Source organism: Saimiri boliviensis, chromosome 12, assembly GCF_048565385.1.
Source record: "Saimiri boliviensis isolate mSaiBol1 chromosome 12, mSaiBol1.pri, whole genome shotgun sequence".
In the NCBI taxonomy this organism is placed as follows: domain Eukaryota; kingdom Metazoa; phylum Chordata; class Mammalia; order Primates; family Cebidae; genus Saimiri; species Saimiri boliviensis.
The window spans coordinates 69,312,629-69,325,674 of record NC_133460.1 but is presented as its reverse complement, the minus strand read 5'-3'; the positions used below and the strand labels follow the sequence as shown (position 1 = coordinate 69,325,674).

Below are 13,046 nucleotides of genomic sequence, written 5' to 3'. Positions count from 1 at the left end.
TATTAGTATTTTCCTAGGGATCCTACACACTGAATGAAAATAATTAAAGAACAGAAAGGAAGAGATAAAAGTATTGTTATTCAAAGGCGCTACAGGGTTCACTTAGAAAAAGCATCAAAGTTACACAACAACTAAAGCAAACTCTCCAATTCATGGCCTGTGGGCCACAGGCTGCCAAGAATGACTTTGAATGCAGCCCGATACAAATTTGTAAACTTTCTTAGAACACTATGAGATTTTTTTTTTTTTTTGCAATTATTCTTTAGCTCATCAGCAATTGTTAGCGTAAGTGCATTTTATGTGTGACTCAAGACAGTTCTTTTTCCAATGTGACTAGAGAAACCAAAAGATTGGATGCCTTCTAAAGTTTAGTCTTACAAAAGTTTATATGATGCCGGAAATAAAAAAAGTTACTGATCAATGACATTTCTGTTCTTCAGCAAAAGCAGTTATCCAACAATAAATTCTTCAGTGTTCCTAAAAATGTGCAAAAATGTAGTTTATAAAATCTCTTTTTGGATAATAAAAGTGTATGCTAGACAAAAAGCAAAATATGCTGTATTTATACCATGTTTAAAGATAATTCAGTATCCGAATGCCGTCAATTCTGTTTAATTTATTCTATAAAACAAAGTTAATGTAGTCACCACGTTTTTACTTTTCTAGAACTGGAACAATTTTTCAAATCTCTGAGGGTTGAGTGAATGCCCAAAAATAGTCAAAATCCTGAAAAAATTTATAAGGAAGGAAGAATAATGTACTACCAGTTATTACAACCTATTATAAAATTATAATGTCAAAAATTCGTGTAAATAAGCCAGTATATTGTCGGGGGAGAGATAAATATAAAAAATTATATTTAAAGAAAGAAACAAAAGGAAAACCAAGTAATCCTCAGTTTCAGTTTATGAGGTTTTGCGTATCATACAAAAGGTTAATATTACAGTGGAGAAAAGATTGGCTATAGACTTTGGCAGGTATCACTAATCTTCATCAATATTGAATTCTTTTTTCCCTTCTTGTCACATTGAAGTTTTTTTTTTTTCTTTTTGAACAGAGTGGGGAGACATTTTTGCTTTGGGGTAGACAATGTGATGAATTAAGGCTGAATAAATATCAAGTGAGCTGGTATGAAGTACTGAAAAGTCCATGGAAAGTCCTCTAGTTTCTTTCTTCCATAAATACAGCCTTTACGAATGGGATTCTGAGTCATTGTATGAGAAAAATCAACCTTAGGAAGAGTTACAGTAAATGACAGCAATCTTTATGGAAAGGAGAAATAACATTTTCCTTGTGCATAAACACGAAGATTGAGAAATTGTTTGCTGCACGTAATAGAGTCTGTTTTGCCAGTATACACACATGCTATTCAAATAATCAGTTATGTTTATGGTTAAAAATCAAATGAGGTTGATAAGCATACAAACACACATACTTACATTCATAAATTTGAGGAACAGAAAACAGAATTTGTAAAGCAGGGGGCTGATACAAGAAGCAATAGAAGCTTAGGAAATCCCTGGGATGATGATGTAGCTGAAAGAAATTTTAAGAAAGGTGATGCCTACTGTTTCGAAATTGATTCCATTAGAGAACACATTCTTTTTGCTCCCAAAACATCAGTAAAATCTGCCAGGTTTTATATAAAATCACAGAAAGGGCTAACCCTTATATAGATGCCAGACAGTAAATATGAAAACATTATATGTTGAAGCAAGACTCTGTCACTTGAAGCAATTAAGATAATGCAAATAAATAGAAGTTTGCAAAAATGTAAAGATCTTTGGATTTCTCTAAGCTGTGGTAAGGAGAGTTATAGGAGAATTGCTGATTGATTTTTTTTTTTTTTTTAAGATCTTAAGGGATAGTGGAGTTGTAGCTAGTAGTTAAATTATTGGAATAAAACAAGGGAGAAAGGAAAAAAAATATTGTGTTTTTAGAGAATCAATTTTATAGACACATAGTGACCTGGCAAGAGACGCTGCCGTCTGTTGTAGTCACCTGGCTGAGGAGAGAATGAGAGCAATAACCAACAGAGCTGAAGTATCATTTATTTTCATTTACTAGGTGAACTGACCTTAGTTTCATCCCTGGCAATCATACTAAACTCACCATCTGTGCAAAGCAAATGCAGTGTGGGAGTCAGGAGTTCATGCTCTAATATTGCTTTAACAGTTTATTTCACAGATAATGGCACCTTAATTATTATAAATGACCTGCAAGTAATTGCTTACTATTCCTTCTTAGATATGTTTTTCTGAGCTATTCAAATTTTATTAGTGTTTTCCAGTCTGACTCTGCTAGGAACTAATACCTGTATTTCTATTAGACAGAAGAATTCCTCTGTACGACAGACAAATTATCAGACTGATTTTTCAGAACATAAATCATATATGTCCTTTTCTAGTAAGTTTTTAATAGTTTCAACTAAAAATAATATATTCCAAAGAATTTTCTAAATTAAACACCCACCCTCACACACACACACACACACGCAATCTGACCATGCTATTTTGGATTAAATTTGTTTAGAAAAACACATTATACAATCTATGAAGTTCAATCTATTGTGATTAAAGGAAAGCACTTGGATTATCTGGTTTTTAATTTATATATATATATATTTTATTGTTTTTATTTTTTTATTTTTATTTTTTATTTTTTAAAATTAATTTATTTACTTTAGGTGCATACTATATCTGGCATTTCTCCCCATGTTATCCCTCCCCATCCCCCCCTCCCTCCCCATCCCCTGCTGTCTCTCCCTACCCCCCTCAACTGCCCCCAGTGTGTGATGCTCCTCTCCCTGAGTCCACATGTTCTCGTTGTTCAACACCCACTATGAGTGAGAAAATACAATGTTTGGCTTTCTGTTCTTGTATTAGTTCGCTGAGAATGATGGTTTCCAGATTCATCCAAGTCCCTACAAAGGACACAAACTTGTTTTTTATGGCTGCATAGTATTCCATGGTGTACATGTACCACATTTTCTTTGTCCAATCTATCATTTATGGGCGTTCGGGTTGATTCTATGGAAGTCTAGTATTTCTTTCTTTTTTTTGAGTCAGTTTCCAATTGACACTCAGAAACAGGTTATTCAGTTTCCAAGTGGTTGTGTGGGTTTGTGTGTGTTTCTTGATCCTGAGTCCTATTCTGACTGTGCTGTGGTCTGATAGACTGTTTGTTATGATTTCTGTTCTTTTGTGTTTCCTGAGGGGTGATTTGCTTCCAATGATATGGTCAATTTTAGAGTATGTGCAATTTGGTGCTGAGAAAAATGTATATTCTGTGGATCTGGGGTGGAGTGTTCTATATATGTGTATTAGGTCCACTTGGTCCAGCTCTGCATTCAAGTCCCGGATATCCTTGTTAATTTTCTGCTCATTTATCTAATATTGACAGTGGAGTGTTGAAGTCTCCCACTATTATTGTGTGGGAGTCTAAATCTTGTTTTAGGTTATTAAGAACTTGCTTCATGTATCTGGGTGCTCCTCTGTTGGGGACATATGTATTTAGGGTACTTAACTCTTCCTGTCGGATTGATTCTTTTACCATAATGTAGTGTCCTTCTTTGTCTCTTTTGATCTTTGTTGAAGTCCATTTTATCAGAGACTAGGATTACAACCCCTGCTTTTTTTTTGTTCTCCATTTGCTTCGTAAATCTTCTTCTATCCTTTTATTTTGAGTCTATGTGTGTCTTTGTATGTGAGATGGGTTTCCTGAATACAGCATACTGATGGGTTCTGACTTTTTACCCAGTTTGCCAGTCTGTGTCTTTTGATTGGAGCATTTAGGCCATTTACTTTCAATGTTAATATTGCTATATGTGATTTGATTCTGCCATTTTGTTACTGACTGGTTTTCTTTCCCATTAGTTGCCTCATTTTCTTCATTGCATTTTTGGTCTTTGCCAACTGGTTTGCTTTTGCAGTGACTGGTACTTGTTCCTTTCCATGCTTAGTGTTTCTCTCAGGAGCTCTCATAGGGCAGGTCTGGTGGTGACAAAAATCTCTCAATAATTCCTTGTCCGTAAAGGATTTTATTTCTCCTTCACTTACGAAGCTTAGTTTGGCTGGAAATGAGATTCTGGGTTGAAAGTTCTTTTCTTTAAGGATGTTGAATATTGGCCTCCACTCTCTTCTGGCTTGTAGGGTTTCTGCAGAGAGATCTGCTGTGAGTCTGATGGGCTTTCCTCTGTGGGTGACCTGGCCTTTCTCTCTGGCTGCCCTTAGCATTTTTTCCTTCATTTCAACCCTGGTGATTCTGACTATTATGTGCCTTGGGGTTGCTCTTCTTGAGGAATATCTTTGGGGAATTCTCTGTATTTCTTGAATTTGAAATTTGGACTGCCTTGCTAGACTTGAGAAGTTCTCCTGGATAATATCCTGGAACATGTTTTCCAGCTTGGATTCATTCTCCCCGTCATATTCAGGTATACCGATCAAGCGTAGATTAGGTCTTTTCACATAATCCCATATTACTTGGAGGCTTTGTTCATTTCTTTTTACTCTTTTTTCTCTTGTCTTACCTTGTCTTTTTATTTCATTGAGTTGATCTTCAATCTCTGATATCCTTTCTTCTCCTTGATCAATCTGGCTATTAGAACTTGTGTTTACTTCATGTAGTTTTGTGCTGTGTTTTTCAACTCCATCAAGTCATTTATGTTCTTCTCTATGCTGGTTATTCCGATTAGCATTTTGTCTAACTTTTTTTCAAGGTTTTTGGTTGCTTTGCTTTGAGTTAGAACATGTTCCTTTAGCTCAGAAATGTTTCTCACTAGCCACCTCTGAAGCCTTTTTCTGTCAATTCGTCGCACTCCTCGGTCACATTGTGATTCTGTGCTGTTGAGGAGTTGTGATGCCTTGAAGGAGAAGAGGTGTTCTGGTCTTTGATGATGGTTTCATCTTTTTTGTGCTGGTTTTTTCCCATCTTTGTGGATTTACCTGGCTGTGATGTCAGGGAGCTGCTTGATTAGCTTGCTTGTCTGCCCAGGAAGGCCAGGTTTCTGTAGTTCTCTAACGTCACATTCCTATATAAATTCCGCTGTGCAGGGTCCAGGCATTGCCACTCCTCCAGAGAGAATTCTATGGCCAGATCCCTAAATGCCAATGGTTCCATTTCTAGGCTTCCAGAGGGTCCCGGCGTCTTAGCTGTGGATATCCCAATTTCGGCAGGTCACAAGGCCACAGAGGCTGGGCCTCTAGGAGGAGACGACACAGAGCAGGGAAGGGGAGACCTAGACCTCCAGCTGCAGGGAGACACAAAGGCGCCACCAAATCCCGGAAGCCATCTTCCTTAATTTATATTTTAAACAAAAGTAAAAGCACACTTATTTTCCATACTTCCTTAATTATGTCTATTAATTTTTTATGTTAGTCAGTGATTTTCAGAAGAGACTCCCATAGACATAAGTAGCTTTAATCTCCATACATTGAAATATCAGTGAGAAATAAACATCACCATTTAATGGCTTTAACTAGAGAAATTCCTAAGTTGATCAATGTCTATCAGGTTTTCCTTGATTTACTTAGAATGTATTCTTTCTACAGATGAACAAAACATTAATGAGTCCCATATATTAGTATATGGGATGATTTTTCTCCTTTCTTTTCTCTCATGATCTGGTTGCTAAATATGACTCATCCCATAAAAGGGCATCATGGATTTTCCAACCTCATTCAGGAGTCTCCACAATTTCAGAGACAACCTTTCTGGACACTTTGGAAATCTTAAATAATTGCTTAGCTCTAGCCTTTATTTTGTGACCAAAAAAAAAAAAAATTACCTTTGCAGACTAACTTATTTCCCTGAGTTTTAATTCTAATGCCACAGAAATCAGATGGATGATAAAGTTAAAATATAACTTTTGTGAGAGATCGATTAGTAAGTATTTTAAAATAATGGTTAAAAAATCTGTTTCTATCCTAGCTTTAAAAAAAATGGTTAGATGATATTTGTCTCCCCTACTGAAAACAAAACAAAACAATCTACTTACTTGAATTTAACAGTCCCACTCGAAGATGTGGCACTCCATTTTATGTCACATGTAATGGCCAGGCTTAACACTGTTCACCAAGTTCTCTAGATTGTATTGCACCTAAGGCTTAGAATGGGTTTACATTAGTTTGTACCTCTTTTTTAAAAAAAGACATTTATGCAGCATCATGATCAGACTATTACATTTAGCAATCAATAGCGTGGGTACAAAGAAAAGAAATCAACATTAAAACCCTTTGCTGGAATGCTTTATACTTTTCACAGAACAGAAACTATAATAACCTATTATACAATTAGTCACAAATACGGTCCTCAAGTTTTTTGCCCATACACATGAGTTTTTATCTAAACCATGTCTTTGTAGCAGCTAGGCCCCATCACCACTGTGCTTGGCTGAGTTCACAAATCTGTTGTGACCTGTAGCTTCCCTGTCATGTCTCTAGCTATCCTCTCTTGTTAAGCTTTGTTTCCTAATTAAAATCTTCTGCCACTGCCATAGCTACTGCTGCTACTGGAACCTTCATAGCCACCTTGGTTTTGTGATTTGCCGAAGTATTGGCCGCCACCACCATAGGGGCCAGAGCTTCTGCCTCCAAAGTTTCCTCCCTTCATGGGTCCAAAATTTGAAGATTGATTTGAAAATTGCTTCTGTCATTACCAAATACATTATAGCCATCCCAGCTGCCACCATATCCACCACCACTATGGCTGACACCAAAGCCACCACGACCACTGAAGTTTCCTCCATGAACAAAGTTGTCATTCCCACTGAAACCACCTTCATGACCACCATCAAAGTTTCCAGAACCACTTCCACCTCTTTGGCTGGATGAAGCACTAGCCATCTCTTGTTCTGACAGGGCTTTCCTAACTTCTCAGTTGTGGCCATTCACAGTGTGATATTTCTGAATAATAGTCTTATCCACAGAGTCATGGTCATCAAAAGATACAAAGGTGAAGCCCCTTTTCTTGCCACTGCCTCAATCAGTCATGATTTTAATCACTTCAATTTTTCCATACTGTTCAAAATAATCTCTTAGGTGATGTTCTTCAGTGTCTTCTTTAGTACTACCAATAAATATTTTTTCACAGTTAAGTGGGCACCTGGTCTTTGAGAATCTTCTCTTGAGATAGCTCTCTTTGGTTCCATAGCTCTTCCATCCACTTTATGTGGACTGGCATTCATGGCTGCATCCACCTCCTCCACAGTGGCACAGAAGTCCCAGTAGTCATTGAATACTGTCATTTCTGCATCCTAAATAATTTTTAGATCAATCATTTCTTTCCTTTATTTTCACAATCTTTGTGCATGTTAGATTCTTTGTCACCTGAAAGATGAGCATTGTCTGCAGATTGATGGCTATAAGAGTGTAGAGCAGAGTTGCGACTCAGTTTGCCAGCTTTATCTTTTACATGTTTGAGTAATGCCTACATTCCAAGTGAGGTATACTTGTGAGCTGTTTCATGAGAAAATACATTTTCCACCATTTATATGGTTTGAATATCACTGATTTTGGTAAAGATGAAGATATGGTAATAAAAGCAATACCTAACATACGTTGAACATTTTACACTTGTCAAGCTCTGTTCCAGAGGGCTTTATGTACATTACCTCCCTTAATTCATCCCACAACTCTCTGAGGTAAGCTTGATAACTAAGATTGCTTTATAGAAAATAAAACTAGGCATAACAAGACTAGGTAAACTGTCACACAGTTAGGTGGTGGAAATATTTTCCTTTTTGTTTTCCAGGGAGACCTGCTAACATGATTATGAACATGAGATTCAGAGCTTGCAGACTTGTGTTAAAATCGTGCCCCATTTTTAAGTACAGTAACTGCTACTGAGGCCTCTCTTGTTGGCTTAAAGACAGTTGTCTTCTTGATGTGTTGTCATATGGTCTTTCTTCTTGCATACACATTATGTCCTAATCTCTTATAAGACGATTGGTCGCAGTACATCAGAGCCTTCTCATACAAACCAATTTTACCTTAATTACCTCTTTAAAGACCTTATCACCAAACATATTCACTGTCTGAAGCACTGGGGTCTCAAGCACTGAGGGGAAACTATTCAGCCCACAATAACATATCTGCAACTTTTACTCATTTGAATCAATTATTCACCCTCATGTAACTGAAGTCTCTCATATGGCATTATATTCATTATTATACATATGATATATATTCAGATGCTCGTATTGTAAAGGAGAGACAATGATCCACAAGGAACAGACTTTGCTGTTATAAAAACCATCCCCACACGCTGTTCCCCTATGCCATTACATCACTGTCTTTCCTCACAGAATTAAGGAAGGAACTATTTGTTCAGTAGGGTTTCGGGCAATTTAAGTATCCTCTTGGTATTACTAATGATGTTGACATCAAACAATACATAGACCCCATCTCTTGGATTGTTCATTCTGTGGGAAGCCAATTGTGATGTGCTAAAGATACTCAAGCAGCACCAAGCGATGTGGAGAAGAAGAGGGCCCCTGACCTCAACCAGCATCAACAGGCACACATGTGAGTGAGCCTCCAGCCTCAGTTAATTCTTCAGATGTCTGTAGCCATCTCAAATCTTGAAAACAACCCACCTGAGACACCAAATTGTAAAAATCCACCTATTTCTGAATTCCCGATTTAAAAAACTGTGCCATAATACATGTTTAATGTGTGGATTTCAAGTGCAGTCATAGGTTTTGTATACATTATTGGCCCTTACTTATACCTAAAGCAATTTCTCATAACTAAAGTTTGATAGGAAAATTTTATGATATGTAATTAATTTTAGAACGTAGAAAATTCAAGTATTTACAACTCATTATTTTACAATTTCACTGAACACATTAATTACGAATTTCTAAAAAATTCATAAATTTTGTTATTCGTTTTTTGGCTTATTCATAAAATTGCTGAGTAATTTATTTTTAATCAAAGAGAGCAAGATGAGGGTGATGGAATGAAATATGGCATAGAGAAAGGGGAGGTGGGGTGTTAGGGAAAGGACAAAGATATCAGAAAAAGAAGAGTTAGATGAGGAAAGAGATTTTTGAAAAATGGAGGAGGGAAAAAAAGGGAGAGGAAGAGCAAATATTCTCAAAAACAAGAAAACGGAATCAAAGCATCTTGATTTGTGTTTAAATAATCTAAGATAAACAATTATAGAAATGTACATGTTATACTGGAGTTTCTTTAAAAAATGTTATCTCCCTAGGATATGCTTTGTAATTTAAATTTTATTCATTATTATATAAAAATGTAAGAAAATTATTAATTTTAATTGTGTTTTAATTTTGTTTGTTTTGTAAGATAGAGGGAAGGCGGGTGGCAAGGTAGGATGGCAGAAAAGAAAGAAAGAAGGGATGGGCAAATGAAAAAGAAAAGATATGGAGATAGAAACACCCACCTACATGCACAGAGGGAGAGAGAAAGTTCTGCAAAGATAATGATTTTCTGCCTGCCTGAATTTGGGAAAGTATTAAAGATGGCAGCTCTATTCTTAAGATTCAGGATGAAAATCTTTATCTTAGTGTGATCACAGTTCTCCCATAGTTAAAAGGATGACTAATTTTATCATTAAACATGTCGTGTTTGTTAAATGAGTGAATAATGCATGTTTACAGAATTTAAACACTATAAATATTAAACGAATAGTAGTTTCTATGTTTATTAATGTATATTTTAATGTAAGCTATTAGTAATTAAATTCACAGGCCAAATATAATTTAGGATAGGTAGCTTACATGAAGCTGAAAAGTGTCCCCTATTTATTTAAAATAAGTACATAGAAGGAAAAACTATCATAAGATGTATCTTTAAGATGATGATCCTTGATTGTTTATGTTATTTAACCTGTGGAGTAAAGTAACAGATTACATAACTGTGACGTCCAAAGAAAAATGATCTTGCCTTACTTGTTTGTTTCCCACAGTAGAACCTAGGAATATGCCTGAGATATGTAAGGTGCTCACCAAATGTTTCTTAGGTAGACAGTTACAGGGCTGTGTGTATTTGTGTGTGAGTGTGTGTGTGTGTGTGTGTGTGTCTGTCTGTCTACTAAGTAGAAGTAAGTAAAGTAAGTACCTCAGTCTGAGCAATAAAAATTTCAGCTAACCCTTAGTTGTAACCATTTCACTAGTGGGAATAAGCTCTCTAATAATGGCAAATATCTTTCATGGTTACTTCCTATTCTTCTCCTTTTATGTCCTTAATCATAACCCATCAATGTCTTTAATGATAATATATGAGCCAATGGAAATTTAAAGATACAAGTTAATTTCTGTAATTTTTCTATAATTTAAATGATTTTAAAAAATGATAGCAGTGATAACAAGGTGCTCATGAGATTTAGAAAATAGCCAACAGCCTCATAATTAAGTCATCTCATTTCACGCACTCCTGCTGAATGATATCTAGAAGTGTGCAGTGCTATTGTTAATATCCTGCCAGCATTTACAACAAGATCATCTATAGTCATGGACTTTACATTTGTGAACTCTTGAGTATTTGGCAGGCTCTGTTGGCTGTATTCTGTTATAACAGCATGCATAGACTGGGCAATTTATAAACAACTGAAATGTTTTTTCACAGTTCCAGATGCTGGAAAGTCTAAGATCACGGTGCTGGTAGATTCAGAGTCTGATGAGGGCACAGAGGGCCGTCTGCACACTGAGTAACCATGTGGTAGAAGGAAGCAAGGGAGATCTCTGTAATCCTTTTTATAAGGTCACTAATTTTATTTATGTGTCCCCTGCCTTTATAACCTAATCACTTCCCAGAATCCTCACTTCTAAGTACCATGACATTGGGTGTTACAATTTAAAATATTAATTTTGGAAGATACAAATATTCATTCAATAGTATCAATACTCAACTTAGAATCCTATGTGTCCTGTTGAATGTACAGGCTGGACTAAATGAAGGAGGCAAGGAGGAGCCCTAAAAATGATTTCATACTTTCCTATGGTCAAGGGAATTATTTTCATATCATTTTTTTTATTCCTTAATGTTTGTCTAAACTGAAATAGATTTAGGACTATACAGAACCCATAAAATACTAAAAGTAATTCAGGTGACAAAATGTATTAGGCCATTCTTGTATTACCATAAATAAATACCTGAGACTGGGTAATTTATAAAGAAATAAGGCTTAATTGGCTTGTGATTCTTTGGGCTTTACAGAAAGCATGGTGCTAGCATGTGCTTAGCTTCTGAGAAGGCCTCAGGAAGCTTGCAAAAGTTGGGGGCAGGAGACACATCACATAGCAAAAACAGGAGCAAGAAAGGGAGAGGCCCCACACACTTTTCAACAACCAGATCTCATGAAAACTCACTATCACAAAGACAGCACCAAGCCTTGAGGAATCCATGCCTAAATGCCTCTCACCAGGCCCCACCTCCAGCACTGAGGATTACAATTCAACATGAAGTTGGGTGGAGAGACACACCCGAACTATTATTTTCCCCCGGTCACTTTAAAATCTGACATCCTTCTCACATTGCAAAATACAGGCATGCTTTCCCAGCAGTCCTCCAAAGTTTTAATTAATTCCAGCATTAACTCAAAAATCCAGAGTCTCATCGGAGACAAGGCAAATCTCTTCCACCTATGAGCCTATAAATCAAAAGCAAGTTTATTACTTCCAAGATACAGTGGATTATAGGCATTGGATACACATTCCTTTTTCAAAATGGAGAAATCAGCCAAAAGAAAGAGGCTACAGACCCCATGAAAGTTCAGAACCTTGAAGGGTAGTCATAAGAAATCTCAAAACTCCAAGATAATGTCTTTTGACTCCATGTCCCACGTCTGGGGCACACTGGTACAAGGGCTGGGCTCCCAAGGACTTAGGGAGCCCAGAGCCTTTCACTTTTCAGGGCTCATCCCCTAGGGCTGCTCTCACGGGTTGCTGAGTGCCTGTGGCTTTTTCAGTCACAGGGTACAAGCCACCAGTGGATCTATTGTTCTCGGGTCTGGAGGTAGCGGCCCCCTTGTGACAGATCTACTAGGCAGTGCCCCAGTGGGGACTCTGTGAGGAGACTCCAACCCCACATTTCTCCATTGCATTGCCCAGTAGGGGTTCACTATGGAGGCTCCACTCCTGCAGCAAGATTCTGCCTGGGCATTCAGGCTTTTCCTTACATCTTCTGGAAATCTGGGTGGAGGGTGCCAAGCCTCATTCAGTCTTGTACTCTGTGCAACTACAGGCTTAATACCACATGGAAGCAGTTAAGACTTAACCATTGCAGCCTCTGAAACAGTGGACTAGGCTATGCCAGGGGTCATCTGTGCTGTGGCTGGAGCTGGAGCAGCCTTGATGTGGGAAGTGTCCCAGTACTACAGAGAATAGTGGGGCCCTTGGCAGACCCACAAAATCATTCTTCCTCTTAGGCCTCTGGGCCTGTGATGGGAGGGGCTGCTACAAAGTTATCTAAAATGCCTTCAAGTCTGTTTTCCCATTGTCTTCAATATTAGCACTTGGCTCCCTTTTAGATATGCAAATACCTCTGGTACCTGGTTACTCCACAGTGTGCTTTAATTCCTTACTGAAAAACTTCTTATTTCTCTGACCTATGGCCAGGCTGTAAATTTTCCAAATTTTTATTCTCTGCTTCCCTTTTTAAGGTCTTACTTTAAGTCATTCCTTTGCTTCTGCTTCTGAATTAGGTTGTTAAAAGTGCCAAGGTCATATTGAAGCAGAGATCTTGTCTGTGGTAAATACTCAAGGTTCATTGTCTCATGCCAAGGAAATCAAGCATGCAGACACACAAGGAGTGAGGTTAAAAGTGGAGGTTTAATAGGTGAAAGGAAAAGAAAATCTCTCTCCTTCAAGTCCTGAATGGGTCTTTCAGTCCTTGGTGAAGTGCAGGAGGTGTTACAGGTGAACTTGAGGAGGCAGTGTCTGATTTACATAGGGCACAAAAGATCGGTTGGACCAGGTGTGCCATTTGCATAAGGCATAAAAAACTGGTTAGGTCTAGGTGTGCCATTTGCATAGTGCACAAAAATCCAGCCACCTGTACCCTAATTTTTTATTATGCACATAA

General features: G+C 37.4%; 1 pseudogene; it reads right to left on the bottom strand.

Moving 5' to 3' along the window:
* Positions 1-6,466: 6,466 nt before the first annotated feature.
* LOC120362562 (heterogeneous nuclear ribonucleoprotein A1-like) lies at positions 6,467-12,732 on the bottom strand (annotated as a pseudogene).
* Positions 12,733-13,046: the final 314 nt, after the last annotated feature.